The sequence below is a fragment of the Ascaphus truei genome, chromosome 2, assembly GCF_040206685.1.
Source record: "Ascaphus truei isolate aAscTru1 chromosome 2, aAscTru1.hap1, whole genome shotgun sequence".
NCBI classification, from domain to species: Eukaryota; Metazoa; Chordata; class Amphibia; order Anura; family Ascaphidae; genus Ascaphus; species Ascaphus truei.
The window spans coordinates 87,390,190-87,403,783 of record NC_134484.1 but is presented as its reverse complement, the minus strand read 5'-3'; positions in this window follow the sequence as shown (position 1 = coordinate 87,403,783).

The following is a 13,594-nucleotide window of genomic DNA, read 5'->3' as shown; positions in this document are numbered from 1 at the left end:
TTAATCCTATGGGTCATTAGTCAATGCAGAAATGCCTTAAACGTGCCTCAAACTAGCCCAGAACATACCCAGCACATACCCAGCACATACCCAGAATGTAACCCGGCTAGTTTACAGCAAATGTTAAAATAAACGTTGCCTCTACTGTATACTACCTTTGTACATGTCTTCTACAGGGAGGAAGAGCATCCGGTATTATATTTGAGCTGTAAGTTACGGCCAAGAGAGCAAATATATGCTACTGTAGTGAAATAATGTTTGACACTTAAATGGGCAGCTGAGACCCTAAAATACTACCTGTAGGGCAGTGGATGCATAGGAACAACAATAAAAACCAAGGGTCACTCATTGGTTCCTTTCTTTTTAGGTTTGCTATTAAAAACTGAATTGATATACAGTACTGCATGGTAATTTTCTTGACAGCTTCTTGATGATCAATGCTCACAAAGTAGAGATGATATACAGAGGTAAGTTGGAAAAGTCAGGCACAACTACATGTTGAGGATTCCCCTCTGGAGTGGGGTAGTAAAAGTTATGGGGTTGGCAGAGCCTAGAATGAGGTGGTGAGTAGCTACTGTAATGAAAAGGATGTATAAGACTGGGGTACCAGTAGTCTGACCTCTTTTTTTGTGGCGCTACAGATTTTTTTTAGTCTGTATTAGGTTCTGTTTAATCTATGGATCAGGTGTCCTGCTTTGAAGTATGTTCTTGATAAGCTTATGTGAAAATATTTTGAAAAAAAAGAAAGGAAAATTATATAAAACAAAAAATATAGTATAAGAAAAAAATATTTATAAAAAGCAATTAACTTGTGATAAAATTATCATTTGTTTTTATTGCAACTTGGTGGGATGGTGTTCTGTGTGGAGTGGGGATTTTGCCAGTCTTGTTTCTAGTATTTGCAGTTAGGTGAACCTCAAGAGGTGGGGTTTTGGAGGAGGTGGTGTAATGCTAGTCTAATGAAGCAGGTATTGGGGTAACCACCCAAAGTAATGTGCATTCTTTGGTACATCAGGCTTGATTTGGCCTGTGACGATATGGGGTATGAGCCATTAGCAACCCATGCTTTTGTCTCAGTGTCTGGAGGCAGCGTCCCTGGGGTTGACAATGTTAACAGGTTGTTAAGGTGTGTCTATAAAGCTGTTACAAGATTTTTACTCTTATGTTGTCTTGTTTCAGGTTTAAAGGGAGGGTACCAAGATTAAGGCAGGTAAATTGTGCCTCTGAAGAACATCATCGTATATATTGTCTTTGGTTCCAATTAAATATATCACATCCTGCAAAAAAAATGGCTTTAACAGATGGTTATTTATACAGAAAGGTCTGATTTTTTTTTTTACAGAGGAATGGAAAGAGACTTATTTTTTTTCTTCATGGATTTCCCTATCTCTTACAATGCACTGAAGATGCAGTTTTGGGGAGTGGTAGGATTACGTGACATTGTCCCTTCAAAACAATAACTAGGTTAAAAACCAAAATCTGAGGTGAAAGCTTTTGTGATTGTTCATAAGCTGTTGCAGCTTTAATTGCTAAGAAAAAAATATCTCAGCAATGGATTGAAGAAGGGGATACAACATTTAAAGTTTTCTTCACAAAATCTGTGGATTTAGTATGATTTTAGATGAGAGAAAAAAGAAGGATTACAAGCTTAAATCGTGAAGATAAAAATACATTTGAAACAAGTCTGCTGGAAAAATAAGAAACTATTTTCTTTGACTCTGCTATGGGTAGGCGAGCAGATTTACCATGTGCTGAAAGAAAAATACAGATAAATAGTCTTTGTTTACAGGACACAGACTAATCCATGACTGAAAAGTAAAAAGCAAGAGAAAAATATTTGCTACTGTACAGTACAGTATGTCACTCCTGGCAAAACAAAAACCTTCAATACCGTAACGGAGACATAACCTGTATGTTTTCTTGAAAATAAGTTATATTTTAAAAAAAAATCATAAAAATTAGTTAATTGAAATTAAACTATTTGGGGTTTTGCAGAGTGCATAAAGGTATGGACATCTGTGATATTTATCTGAATTTATCAGCCATCTATAAAGTGGCCCTTTAAGTGGCAAGCAGTGTGGAGTTTAACAGGGAGTTCAACAGGAGTCTCCGCAGCTATGGTGCAGAACTAAAGGGTGTACCGGGCCATTTCTAACAAGTTCCTCTCTGTACATGACTTCTTTCTCTCTCACTCCCTGCTTCTCTTTGCTATAACTGAGACCTGGCTCACTCAGTCTGACTTTGCTCTGGAAGCTGCCCTCTCCTATGGTGGCCTTTCCTTCTCCCACACTCCGCGCCCTGATGGCAGGGGTGGAGGCGTGGAGCTCCTGCTCTCCTCTGTCTGCCATTACCGAACCCTTCCTATTCCCCCCTCTCTTGCTTTTCCCTCCTTTGAGGCTCACACTGTCCAGATCTTCTCTCCTCTCCCTGTTCATGTGGCGGTCATCTATCGCCCACCTACCTCTACTCATCCCCCTTCTGCCTTTCTCTCTCATTTTGAATCCTGGCTCTCTTTCTTTCTCTCCTCAGACTCCCCTGTTCTTCTCCTTGGGGACTTCAATTGCCACATTGATGACCCCTCTCTCTCTTGGGCTTCCCGCTTTCTTTCTCTTACCTCTTCTTGTGGCCATCAACAGTGGACTGCAGCCAGCACCCACAAGGATGGCCACTACTTAGACCTGGTTTTCACTAAAAACTTCTCTCTCTCCGATTTCTCCATTTCCCCTTTTCCTCTCTCTGACCATCATCTCATCTCATTCTCTCTATCTCGCTTCTCCCCTTCTCCACCTCCATCTACCCCCCGGTTCTGCAGAAACCTGCGCTCTATTCACTTACCTGACTTTGAGTCCACTTTACACTCCTCGCTCTCCTCTCTAAGCTCTGCTACAGACCCTGACAACCTGGTCAGAAAGTACAACTCTGTCTTGTCCTCGTCTCTTGATCTACATGCCCCGCTTTCTCTCTGCCGCCCTCGCCCTTCTAACCCCAGACCCTGGCTAAATTCCCACACGCGCATGCTGCGTTCCTCCACTCGTTCCTCTGAACGCCTCTGGAGGAAGTCTCACACACTCGCAGACTTCCTTCACTACAAATTTATGCTATCCTGTTTTAACTCTGCCCCCTCGCAAGCGAAACAAGCCTACTTTTCTGCACTAATCAACATGCACAAGTCTAACCCACGCCAACTGTTCTCTGTCTTTGATGCTCTACTCAAACCACCCTCAGCTGCCTCTCCTTCCTGCATCTCCGCTCAGGACTTTGCTGATTATTTTAAGGAAAAGGTGGAATCCATACGGCAGAACATCCCCTCTGTTTCTTCCCCCCATCCTACACCTCTTCCTAACTCTCCTCCTGCCTTCCTTGAGTCTTTTTCCACTGTCTCAGAGGAGGATGTGTCGCTGTTGATCTCCTCTTCTCCCTCTACCACTTGCCCTCTTGACCCCATTCCCTCCCTTCTCCTAAAACCTCTAGCTCCTACTATAATCCCTACGCTTACACACATTTTTAACTCCTCCCTCTGCTCTGGAACCTTTCCATCCTCCTTCAAACATGCAACAGTCATACCATTACTCAAAAACAGCAAGCTTGACCCTACCTGTCTTTCTAACTATCGACCTGTCTCCCTCCTGCCTTTTGCCTCTAAACTCCTTGAACGTCTTGTATTCTCTCGCTTGCTCCATTTTCTCAACACCTATTCTCTCCTAGACCCTCTACAATCTGGCTTCCGCACTGCTCACTCCACCGAAACAGCCCTCACTAAAATAACTGACGACCTCCATGCTGCCAAAGACAGAGGTCATTACACTCTGCTCATATTACTCGACCTCTCTGCAGCATTTGACACCGTGGACCACCCTCTTCTCCTCCACATTCTCCATACTCTAGGTATTCGGAACAAAGCTCTATCCTGGATCTCATCCTACCTCTCCCATCGTACTTTTAGTGTCTCTTCTGCTAACACCTCCTCCTCCTCTATTGATCTCTCTGTGGGGGTACCCCAGGGCTCTGTCCTGGGACCTCTTCTCTTTTCTCTGTACACACTCTCTCTAGGTGACCTAATAACATCTTTTGGGTTTAATTATCACCTCTATGCCGACGACACACAAATATACTTTTCAACACCTGACCTTACACCTGCTGTACAAACCAAAGTTTCTGAATGTCTCTCTGCTATATCATCCTGGATGGCCCTCCGACGCCTTAAACTCAACATGGCTAAAACAGAGCTCCTCATACTTCCTCCCAAACCTGGCCCTACTACCTCCTTCCACATTACTGTTGGAACTACAATCATTCACCCAGTAGCCCAAGCACGCTGCCTAGGGGTCACATTCGACTCCTCTCTCACATTCGCCCCTCACATTCAAAACATTTCTAAAACTTGTCGCTTTTTCCTCCGCAATATAACTAAGACACGCCCTTTCCTCTGTTGTTCGACTGCTAAAACTCTGACTCAGGCCCTCATTCTCTCCCGTCTTGATTACTGTAACCTCCTGCTGTCCGGCCTTCCTGCCTCTCACCTGTCTCCCCTACAATCTATCCTAAATGCTGCTGCCAGAATCACTCTACTCTTTCCTAGATCTGTCTCAGCATCTCCCCTCATGAAATCCCTCTCCTGGCTCCCGATCAAATCCCGCATCTCACACTCCATTCTTCTCCTCACTTTTAAAGCTTTACATTCTTCTGCCCCTCCTTACATCTCATCCCTAATTTCTCGGTATGCACCATCCAGACTCTTGCGTTCTTCTCAAGGATGTCTTCTTTCTACCCCCTTTGTATCTAAAGCCCTCTCCCGCCTTAAACCTTTTTCACTGACTGCCCCACACCTCTGGAATGCCCTTCTCCTCAGTACCCGACTAGCACCCTCTCTATCCACCTTTAAGACCCACCTTAAGACACACTTGCTTAAAGAAGCATATGAATAGCACTGTGGATATTCTAAACACGATACATAATGCTTGGCCCCCTGCAGACGCACTTACCAGAACTCCCTCCTCCTGTTTCTGTACGTTCTCCCTACCTACCAATTAGACTGTAAGCTCCTCGGGTCAGGGACTTCTCTTCCGAAATGTTACTTTTTTGTCTAAAGCACTTATTCCCATGATCTGTTATTTATATTATCTGTTATTTATTTGATTACCACATGTATTACTACTGTGAAGCGCTATGTACACTAATGGCGCTATATAAATAAAGACATACAATACAATCCTGGGAGATATGCAAAAGGATGAGGCAGTAGTTACCTTGCGTCCGGGTGTGTCGAAAACTCTGCGGAACTCCTAGGTAAAGCAAGTGACATCGCTGTGAGGTCCGACCTGAGTTCTCAGATGGGTGAGGCCCATGCCAGGGCATTGTCAACCAATAAAGAATTGATATATGCCACTTCAGATCGCTGATACATGAAACGAGAAGGTACCAGCTCGAATTGGATTAAACATTGTTTAAGAAAACTGCGACAACCATGTGGGTCATCACAATAGTGATTGGGGGTGGAGAGTCGTTCAGATGCTGTGGGCACAGGAATAGGTGGAGGCACGCACCACTGGGGACGTGAAGTGGAAAAGGGTGTGTTGCGTCTGATCAGTCATGGACTGAATCGTCTGTTGGAGCAGCTCCATGAGCTGGTTATTTTGATCTATGTATTTTTCCAGTCTATCGAACATGTTGGCGTGCATGCTCAAGACTCGACCCACCTCAGTAGGGTCCATGTTTGTGCGGCTGAGCATACTGTAATTGGTGCTCATCACAAACAGGACGGGACAACGAGGCTGAGGTGGAAATGTTAGTATAAACCGACCTCCAGCCTCGTGAGCATGTCCGGAGTGCAGAGTGATAGTCGTGTAGCCAGGTCAGGGATAGAGAAGTGAGGGTAGTCTTAATACTCGCCGTGGTCAGGGGTTGGAGAGGTTAGATGGTCATAGAGGATGGCTGGGGTCGGGGAGCGGAGATGGTAGAGGTCCAGACGCAAGCCGAGATCGAGATAGAGAGAATTCAGGGGTCCAGGTACAAGCCGAGGTCAAAACACTGAGGAACAAACAAGAACAGAATGTGCAAGGCAACAAGACAAGTAAATGGAGGTTTTGAGGTAAGCACTATGTTCAGGACGAAAGATTATGCTCAGCCAATTTGCCAGAGGGTTGGCTGACCATATAAAGGGCTGAGGCCCAATGGAGCGGTTGCAAGTAGCTGCTGGAGATTAGGGAGAAATGCACAATTGGTAGCAGGCGCCCAATGGCAGGGCGGAGGCAGAGTGAGCCATAGGTGCAGGTCATCCTGGGTTTAGAGTGGAGTTACTGTTAACCTCTCGCGTGCTCTTGATGACATTGTGCTGGTGCGTGGTCTCCTAGGATGCCACTCGTGACCCGTGTTGTCACGGGACATGATGTGGGAGCGAGGCCTAAGCCCGAGCCTGAAGGTATCCCTCTGTCTGATGGCACAATGCCTGTGAGTAGCTTCCCTAGTCTGTGATGCTTCACCCGTGTTGTCACGGGGCATGTTGAGGGGCGGGACAAAACGCCGATCCTCACAGCTGCCCGCTTTCGCCCCTGCTCTTCGCTCTGTGCATGGAGCCACTGGCCACACAGATCAGGAATAACTCAGATATAACAGGGTTTCAGGTGCACTCCCAGACCCATAAAGTTGCATTATATGCAGACGATGTTATCATGACTCTGTCAAGTCCCCTCACCTCGCTACCCAATCTGTTTAGCTTCTTAGGGAAATTTAACAAGTTGTCAGGGTTTAAAATGAATCAATCAAAATTGGAAGCGTTATATGTAAACTTACCTAAAGACGTAGAGAAACTAATAGAACTGAATTTTAATTGGGAACCACAAGCAATTAAATATCTGGGAGTCAAAATTACACAAAATTACAAAACACTATACAAGACCAACTTCCCCAATTTTTTACAAACTCTTAGGAAGAAATCAATTGGTGGTCTACGTATAATATCTCCTGGTTTGGGAGGATCCATAGGGGCCTATGCAGTAAGTGGCGAGATTTGTATGTCGCCAGCGCGATTAGATCTCCTTTTTTTGCCGGGTATTTGCCGCTAAATGCGGTAAATGGCGATTGCGAGTAAAATGGTGTTTTCCACATGTTGCGCGTACATGGCGCAGCGCTTCGCGTTCATGCAGCAAGTGGCGGATGACGTCATGTATCGGTATTTCAGTTGAATGTGGCGTCTACCTCGTCACATAAATAAAAAAAACCCTCTTTCTTGCTTAAAGCATTCTGTTACTCACGGCAGTGAGTTTCTTGCTGCTAGTGACATTAGCAAAGCTTTTACTGCGCTGTCCCTCATTAGATACTTTTAGAAACATACCTGGTGCTTTGCCACAGTTGTGTCTGTCTGTTGGACTCTGTTGCAAAGCTTACATTTCAGTGAGTTGCTGTGTGTACTGTAACGCGTGCATGCAGCAAGTGGGGGATGACGTCATGTATCTGTATTGAAGAAGAATTTGGCGGCAACTTTTGAACAGGAAAAAATCACCTCATGATAGTTTGAAGAGTTCTGTTACTCACGGCAGAAGTTCAGAATGACATGCAATACAAGTCAAGCTGCGCTGGCAACAGCAACACTAGAATGACACAGCAATTTCACTAGCAGTTGAAATGTTCGGCTCTCGACGGGTTATTGTTGCCTTCTTGGATTGGCGCAGCTTTTTGGCGCTTTTCTCGCTAAGAGTTTCTGCCGTGCACCGCCGAGATCTTACTCGGCATCTACTGCATTCAGAGTAGTGCTTAATATGGCGAAATAGCCATTCTCGCCACCCGCACGGCGCTTTATTTCCGGCAACAATAGCATGTGCCGTGTTTCAGTAATCTCGAACACATTCCGCCATCAACTGCATACCATATGGCAATCTCGCAAAAAAAATGGCGAATCCAGCCTTCTCGCCACTTACTGCATAGGCCCCATTGTATCAAAATGAACCTTTTGCCACGTATTTCATATTTGTTTCAAGCTCTTCCAATACCGGTAAATATAAAAGATATTCTCTCATTGCAATCCTTAATCTCTTTTTTGGAGCTATAAGAGACAGATAATTAGTGTGAAACTATTAACAAGACCAAAATCAGCAGGGGGGCTGGCAGTACCTTGCTTATTTTCCTATTATAAGGCGACCCACTTGTGTCAAATTTCTCAGTTGCACACAGCTCCAGAGCTGAGGAGATGGGTGGTGTTGGAAAGGGAGATCTGCACGCCTATTGAGTTACGTCATTTTAATTTGGTATTCTAAATTTTTTTTATAAATGAATACAATAACCAATTAATTAACAGTTTGGGAGGCCACCAAATACAGATATTCCTTGACTTCTAGACACTCATTAATGACACCCTTATTCGCAAATCCAGACTTTGCTCCGGGTCTGAATAGCAAGAACTTTCAGATTTGGAAACAGAAAGGGTGATTGAGACTTAAGAATCTGTAGGGCAGTACCACCAAAACAAATTCAACCAAATTAAGTCAGACAAAGACATCCCAAATACAGAATTTCTTAGATATCTCCAGATCCGTGCATTGTATACTAAATTTAAGCAACGTCCCCCAGTGACAAATTTTGAAACGCTCTGTATTCTGGAAACAGATGCAAAGGGACAAACCTCTCGGATATACAGGGAGGTGGTCTGTCCTGTGGCGAACCGATCAGGTAAACTAAAAGATACAGTACAGTACTGTAGTGGCTACGGTTATTCTAACACAAACCAGTGGCAATCGCCAAAAAGACCCAGGTACACCCAGGTACAAGCTGGATACATGCCTTAAACTTGCCTTAAACTAGACCCAGCATTTCTGCATTGATTAATGGCCCAACAGGAGAGAGCTAGAAACCCAATTAGGCACTCAATTCCCAAAAGCTGAATGTATAATGAAATGAATTACCCCGGGGGTATAAATACTGACTGGGAGCGAAAACATTTTTTGTGATAATGTATTCTTTTTATGCACTTTCTGTCACTAGTCCACCAATATATCCTCAGATGCCTTCATGCAGTAAGAACAACACTATTGCATTTATTGTCATGCATATAAAGCCAGTATATGTATTTCCAATACATTATCATATTATCCGAGATTATTAATAATGAATGTTGTTATATATGTGTGCTCTCTCATGCAGTTAGCATTATATATTTTTCGACAGCTGTTGTGGACAACGGGTCGAATGTATTAATGCTATACATCTAATATTGTCATCACTAATGTTGGGTCTTATTCATCATTATTATATATATCTGTACAGTTGCTATTAATGTGCATATTCATGCAAAGATTGGCTATACGTATTCTATAATAATGTGAACCTTTTGTATATGATCAGAACATAAGAACAGAAAAAATTGAATCCAGAATATAGGGTTAAAGGTTTCTTTATTATTGTAGCGATTCCTTTATATACCCGTAACAATTGCTCTAGAAAAGCCTTAAGTGTCCTTATGAATTATTAAAATCATATACACAATGGGCCATATTAACCCATTACCTACAGAATTCCTCATCTTATGTACATTTCGATATGTCCTATATGTTGTTTTTAAACCACCACTGTTATTTATATATTTCCTGTATTGTGGGGTTGTTGTGCTGGGTCCCGCCTGCGAGTGTAACTTCTCCCATTAACTTAGAGGCATGATGCTACGGTATCCATGACGACTAGATGGGCTTGTAAACAACTGCACATCGCATGGAGCCCGTTGCGTCACTTCCGGTTTTCCACTTCCGGTTTTCCACTTCCGGTTTCGTCATTTCCGGTTATTAGAGCCGCGGCTGTGGACAATTTCAATTGCAATCATATGTGCTATATCAGGGGGGACCCAGCATATCATTTTTACTCTCTGACGAAGCGCCACATAGGCGTGAAACGCGTAAGAGCTACCCTCCATTTCTGTCTGCACCATGGTGTCCAAATAAAGAAAAACTTTTTACTTCAAAGCTGTCATCCTGATCATTACATGGCTGTGCTCTGACACACTGCTTCGTGCGGAAACTCCACTGATCTACTGCCATTACGGATGCACGCCTCAAGACAAGAAGAATACAGGCTTTCCTCATGTGAGTTTTACCCTTTATTCATACTGGAAGGTATATATTAGGTGGTTGCAAGCGTGTGTGACATTGTCTCTATTAGGTGTGGTGTGGTGGAGCTAATTACTCTCCATTTACAGCACCCCTAGGACTTCAATATATATGTCCAATACATTACGTTCACCTATATACCATATACTCACCTTATTGTTATGTGCCTGCTTCACTTTATCTTCAATCAAGAAATCCTATATGGATGTTATGAAAACTGTTTCCTCTATGGTCATTTGAGCACTATTGATGAACTTCGTTCCTCTATCCAGATCTACACAATATATTGTTCTATTAATATGCAGCAATATAAACAATGATAGATATACTGTATAATATAGTTATATAAATATACTTACGCGTTAGTTACCGTTGGTGTCCTCGTGTGTTGTTTGTTTTTTCCGTGTGCATGATAGCACACGGTGGTTGATGGCACAACGAGGCCAGAAGCTGCTAACCAGCGTTGGATAGCAGCAATTTGGTGTCCACTCGTGTACATCTCCTTAATTCTCATGATGAGATCCTTTGAAATCTTTTTAACAGGCATTGCTGCGAGTAGAAAGAAATACAAACACAAGAATGTATATTCGATGTTTAGTCGATGTGTATTCAATGTGCAGTAAATCCACAAAATGGATGGTGTATTTATACGTTAAGTACTCACATTTGAGTACGCCCACTTTCAACAGATGTACCTCGTCGCCATGCATGAAATGTTACACACTTTGCATAGCCCATCACTCGATTCATCACTTTATCTGAACTTGCCCTTTTACAGATACTGCATTGTGCCATCTGCTTCCATGGATCATCAACGATTCTATGGACTCAGGAACCCACTCGCCTCTGCCGTGCCTGTCATGCAGAAAAAGCGAAAGGCGGCGGCGGCGACCGCCATGTCCAAGCCAAGGCCAAAGCGACAGGCTAAGGCTAATAAATAAAACCTTCTGCTGACCCAAAGGCTAAGGGTTTTAAAACACATAAGCCTTATAATGTCAGGAAGAAATTCGGTGATGTACACTCAACGCAAAACAAATGGCAGCCAACCCATCGAACCCACAGGCCACTTCCTTGCTTATGCTTCGACGATTCTGCCGCCGCTCTCCCGGAAATCTTCAGCCTGTCTTCTCCACTACTCGTCCTTGACGCTGCCGCCACCCTCCCGGAAACCCACAGGCCATCTTCGCCACTGCTCTTCGACGATGCTGCCGAAGGTGCCCCTGAAAGTGTCACTTTCTCCTTTGCGCTTAGACGACTCTGCCGCTTCTCGCCCGGAAATCCAGAGGTCACTTTCTCCATCCCTCTTTGACTACGCTGCTGCTTTTCTCCATGGAACCCCCATCTCATCCTCCGTAGCACCCATCCACCCAGATGTCCACAGCACGCCATGCACAAGAACCAGCTCGATAGACCGGATGCTGAATGGGATAAGTGTGGATATCCCCGGGGACTCTATTGTGCTGGCAAAGATAGATCTGCTTCTGGATACCATGCTAAATATGGATCAACGGATGCTAAATATGGATCAATGGATGCAGAAGATGGATCAATGGATGGTGAAGATGGATCGACGGATGGAGAAGATAGAGACTGACATAGCGGGGAGACATAATTTTCTCGGTGTTCATGCCCCTGTTTCCCCGACGCCGGAGCAGGAGGGTGGCATGGATGTGATGAAGGGGACCTTCGACCACCTTCCATCAGCAAGTGCACCCCCTCCACCAGAAGATTTTGTGTACATGTATGCCGTTGAGGAGCAGGATAACATGACAACCCCATCAAGACCACGCCAGGAGACAACATGGCGACCAAAACAGGAGGAAAGCTTCCTCCCAGACAACCTACCCTCGCCCGCCTCCACAAGCACACCCGCTCACAGAAGAACACCCGCTTCCAGAACCCAACCAACATTCGCTTGCATCGATACGGTGCCCGACATCATCCTGCGCGATCTGCCACCGGCACTCAGGGAGAAGTATAGGGTGATGATTGCTGGTGTACCCCACAAGTATGCCTTGTTAATTTTTTTTTTTCAACTTCAAATTTTTCTTTATTGAGGTCACAGAATCGTACATTGTATCACATCCCATTGTGTTACTTCCCCCCAATAATGTTTTTAAACATACATCAGGCAACGATAACTGCAACAGTACAGGACAAGGACAGCACATACAGGACAGACAAGACAAACCAGACGACGGACAGGGGAGGAGGGGGGGAGGAGGGAGGGAGGGGGGGGAGAGGGTCAACTCAGGGTGTTCCTGCTGACGTGTTGTCTCTTACGGGCCTCCTGTCTTTTTGGTTGGCACTCCTTGCTTCCATCTCGAGCACATAGTGTTTTCTCCATTGATTTGTTTTGGGGGGCTACTACTCAGGGGGCTGTCACCTACCTGTTCGTCGCTATTTGTCGTTCAGTCTCTGACCCCCAAAGGAGAACGCGCCTGAACTTATTAAAGCAAGATTGCGGTGGCATCCACCCTGGGGATATCTGTCTGTGCCAGCCAAGGCGACCAGACTTTTAGAAAGTTTGTGCCGGTGTCATTAACCAAACTCGTTAATTGCTCCATCCGGCAAACGTGCCAAATCCTATTTCGAATCTTGGGGATAACTGGGACTTCTGGTTGCTTCCATAATGCTGCAATCTCGCATCTAGTGGCTGTTGCAAAATGCGCGATTAATTTGTGCGTCGCATTTGACATACCCTGAATCCGTCTGCCCAGCAGGAACAGCCACGGGTCCAGGGGGATCTCCCAATCGAGCATCCGCTGTAACCAATCTCTAATCTGTTCCCAAATCGGGACCACTTTCGTGCAGGACCACAGCATGTGTCGCAGGTCGGCCACCTCCCCGCACTGTTTTGGGCAGAGCGGAGAGTAGCCCTTAACAAATTTAGCTAATCTAGCTGGGGTGTAGTACCATCGCATCAGGACCTTATACCCATTCTCCTTTAGTGTGGTACATATGGAGCTTTTAGCTACCGCTTGTGTGATCTGCTCCCATTCCTCGTCCTCTAGCGTCTCCCCTAGGTCAGTCTCCCACTGTCGAATGTAGCTTAACCGGGTCTCGCTTGTTGTCTCCGGACAGACCACTTCCCTGTACATTCTAGATGTGAGTCCCCTTGTGTCCACGTCTCTGGAACACAGGTGCTCAAAATTGGTGCGTGCTGGTCTAATTGGGGTTTGGTTGTAAAAATCTCTGATCTGGAGATACCTAAAAAATTCTGCGTTTGGGATATCCTTTGCGGATTTAATTTGCTCAAATGTTTGAATATGTATCCTACCCTCCAGATCCTTCAGACGGGTGATGCCCGCTTGTATCCAGTACGTCAAGTTTTTACTGTTCAGCCCTGGAGCGAAATCTGGGTTGCCAATGATTGGCGTCATAAGAGAAGCTTTTGTAGTTAATTTACATCTACATTTAGTGGCCTCCCACACAATTGTAGCGAATTGTCAATGGCCTGAAGCGGTGTGCCTATTTGGCGTGCCCTACGTTTGGGCAGCCAGATC